The sequence below is a fragment of the Pygocentrus nattereri genome, chromosome 25, assembly GCF_015220715.1.
Source record: "Pygocentrus nattereri isolate fPygNat1 chromosome 25, fPygNat1.pri, whole genome shotgun sequence".
NCBI lineage: Eukaryota > Metazoa > Chordata > Actinopteri > Characiformes > Serrasalmidae > Pygocentrus > Pygocentrus nattereri.
Window position 1 is genome coordinate 14947624 of NC_051235.1, and position 4372 is coordinate 14951995.

The following is a 4372-nucleotide window of genomic DNA, read 5'->3' on the forward strand; positions in this document are numbered from 1 at the left end:
GTATTTGTGATAGGAACCAGATCATGATGTCTACAATGCTACAGTACTTCTCAACAAGCAAATTATGCTGCTTTTCTTCAAACCCTTTGTTTTCAGAGTATAGTGTGCACTTTCTTTCCATGAAGAACTTACATTCAGAGTACTATGTAGTCCAGGATTTGGCCTAATCCTCGTCTGGGAAACTGACCCTTGTCATCAAGTGCACAACTCTATTGAAGTAGTGCTTCAGAAGACTGTAAGTGCTGTAGTCAAATACTATTGCATTGTAAAGAATGTATATTTTCCTTTTCAAGCTTGATTTGTGCAGTATTGCAGTTCACCTTGCATGATGTTTTGGTCACGTTCTTATAGAATCTCTCTCTCTCTCTCTCTCTCTCTCTCTCTCTCTCTCTCTTTGTGTGTATCTTTCTCTCACCTCCTTCTTTATTCCCTATGAAGAATACCAGCTGTTTCTTTTTTCTCTCTGTTTAACAAACTCTTCTGATTGGTTGTTGCTCCTTATTGATCACGTTGCGGATAATGTTCCGTGCCAGGAGAGGAGTTCTGTGTGTGTGTGTGAGTTCAGTCAGAATAATTTTACTGATGTCATGAGCTCGCTAATCCTAAACGGCAGATCAGACTTCAGAATCACTTTTTATGTGAAACAATATCAATACGCACCGCGCTCCTGAGAGAGTGTTATGATCTTCTATCTGTGTGTTTGGATGTATGTGTGTGTGTGTGTGTGTGTGTGTGTGTGTGTGTGTGTGTGTGTGCGCAGCATATTATTGAGTGGAGCTGCATGGATTTTTATGGAGCCAGAGGGGCTGCTGTATTGACCTGTGGCTGACATCCACTTTTTACCTTCATAACATAATGAGAGTTTGACACATGGTTATAATAACTCAATTCAATTTAATGCATTCTCTGCAAACGCATTGATTTTTTTTTTTTTTAACAGCTCTCTGAACCAATTACATTAATATGCGGGGCATAATTAGTTTACACATTACTAAATTACTGACAGATTAAAAGAGAAACGTCTCAGTTCATACACGGGTGCATAACAGCCAGAGAGGAAATTAATATGGATTCAAACGCTCCTTAGAGAGCCCTACACAAACACACACACACACACACACACACACACACACACGCATGCACTCAGCACAGAGAGAGACTGAATAGGGTGAGAGAGCGGTGAAAAGCGGCTAATCGTTTTTGGGGTGAAAAACATTGATAGAAATAAGGAATTGTAGAATTATGAGAAAGGTAAGAAGAAAGCAACAAAAGGAATGAAAAAAGAGGAGAGAGGACTGAGAAAGAAAAAAAACCTTCTTCCCTTCTTCCCTTCCGTTCCTGTTCAACTGGTAATGTAAGCTGTAATGACATCAGCATAGTAATGTAGAGAAAGAGAACTAGATAGATAGATAGATAGATAGATAGATAGATAGATAGATAGATAGATAGAATCGGTGCATAAACAGTACTGTCTCTTTGTAAGCTTTTAGATTTAAAAAAGTTTGTTTCATTGTTAAATGAAATCAAAGAAAGGAAAAAGAAAATCAAAGACGCTGCTGGTGTTTTCAGAACAATGGACTGAGTCCAGACCTCAACAGCACTTTCAACAGAACTTTCACAGAATTTAAAGGTTCTACACCACCTAAAGGCTTTTCCTAGATCGGTATGTCCAAGCCAAGAACCATTTAGGAACCTAGAGAGCTTGATAAGTATGCAATCCAGACACTCTCCTGCCAACTCCAGCACAAAGTAGAAAGAAACTCAAGGCTCGATAGAAACTTTATTTTCTTTTTTATTCAGTATGCTCCCTCTGGCTGGACTCTGTTCTTGTCCAGAAGGACTAGACCTCTTTGACCTTCTCTGTCCACATTGATCTTACCTCTTCTATCCATCCGTCTGCTCTCTAACGAACCAACCAGCCATCGGGTTCCACGGCCCCTCTCTGGCCGTGTCCACAGCTCCTTGTACAACTGATATAAATCAATTCACACTTATTGAAACAATATGTTGAGTGTTAATGCTGAGTGGGGGATTTGGGAAAGCTCCAGAGAGAGAGAGGCTTCAATAGGCGATGATTAAAGTCAACCAATCTATGAGGAGGCAGCTTGTAGTAAGCAGAAAGCAGGACAAGATAGGAAAGGGTCAATCATTTTGATTTTTTTTCATGCTCTTAAGTGCCGATGTATGCGCAAATCCTCTTTCAGTGAAGATTTGCATCTCCTTCCATTAACATTCGAATGGAGACTGGTCCATGCACAAGTTTGCATTCATCAGTTAGAATGGATGTCAATCAATGTGAATGGTTACCGTTATTATATTGTTATGAGACAACAATTTTTACCAACAACTTTTGTTTTGTTTTGGGCACAGTTGTGTATTTGATAACAATGGTATCACTTCAGATCATCCACATCCAGAACGTCTCCTGTAAATGCTCTTTAGCTCAGTGTAGGCAATTATTCATGTATAGTTATAATCTGTTATTCGTGTCCATTATTTGTTTGTTTGTTTTTGATGGACATTTTTTGATCATGAGAGTTTTTGTGGATGGTCTTCACTTTTGTAATGAATAATGAGTAGAAAGTTTGTTTCAGTTAAAACTATTACATTGATTATTTTTTAATTATTATTATTAATACATTCATTATATATTTTATCCTTTTATTTAATTGCATGAATTTATGTGTATAATATCCTTAGCAAGAAAGTTGTGTGTTTGATATCACTGTATTCACCTGAGTCTGTGTGCAACCAGTAGAAACTTTGCAGCGCAAACTATTGCAGTTTAAGTCAATAATTCATATTCAGCAATTGGATTTTTTAAATTCCTTTTATTTGGTGGAGGTTGGGGGGTGATTAAATATTTTTCTTATTTTCAAGTATTTTCAAGAATTTGTGCACATTCAGTAGATATTTTGTTGGAACCATTTGTTTCAGTGTATGTCATTATGACAGCCAATTAATATTATTATTTATTTTTTGTTGGATGGGTATATTTTCTTGGGCAAGAGAGTTGCTGTGTAAAACTGAGTAGTGTGTATGTGGATGGTCTTTTCATTTTTACACACCCAATAGTTTTTTAACAGGAAATATCTGTTTCGATCATAGCTATTACTTAGCTATTACGACAATTAATAATTAAACCATTTACTTGATGAAATTCACCTCAGTTTATCTACATCCAGTGGATATTTACTAGGAATTACATTGCACAGTGTAATGGATGCACTTAATGGCATCCATTCATGAATGCTTTTCAATTCAATATTGAGAAAATATACCAGCCATTACAGCTCGTATTCTATAAGACTCAATTCATAAAAATGGAATAGTCTTCTTTTCCTAATACAGGACAAACTCAAACTTTATAAGTTGTACTGTACTAATTAAACCCTGCTCCCTTTGCTGACTGTGTCTCAATAAGCAGGTGCACTCCTCTCTGAGCCTTATGAGTAGGTGTGAGTGCAGGGCAGGTAAAATCATTTGTAATGCATGAAGTCTGCCCCTTCCCCACCCTGACAACACACATCTCCCTCCCTCATGACTACCTCTAATATATTTAGCGTAGGTGAGAGTGCGTCAACATATGGCTGAGAACAACAACATTTTCTCATTAATAATATGGAGGTGATTTACAAAGGTGGGAGTCTGAAAACTGTTTTTATTACCCGGGGGCTTATGGTGTAACATTTGTGTCTTCTTTTTTAAACGTAGGTAAATTTAACAGGATGCTTATGTTGACACATTTTTCCAGTAGGCTAATTGAATGATAATGTACAAGGGCCTATTTCTGAGTTCTGTATTTGCTCTTTTAACTTTTGTTTTTTGACGTCAAACTCAGTTACAAGTTTCTGAATGTATAATAATTATGTAATATTTGTTAATAATAATGATAATAATTATATGTCAGCATAACAAATGCTAGCTTCTCTGAAATGAAATGTATGTGATGGAAAAAAAACAGTCTGTGATATACTGTGGCATTGGAACAACCCCCCCTCTATTTATATATATATATATATATATATATATATATATATATATATATATATATATATATATATATATATAAGAATACCCATTACCTTTTTACGTTGTGTTAAATTTCATAGTGAATGAGCCAGTAGAAACAATCCAAAATTACTTGGAATAATTGACTTCCATTCAAAGTTAAAGTTATTGGCTTCTTCTGTAGATTCACCATTTTGGAGATACAGTATGAAGTATCATTCCAATGGTGATGATTTTTTTTATCATTCCAATGGTGATGATTATGGTCCATTTCTGCTGGTCAGTTTGTCATGAAATGTTCATACATGAAGCTAAAGGACACAAAAACCTATGAGTTACGAGCTTTTGATGGGACAGTGGC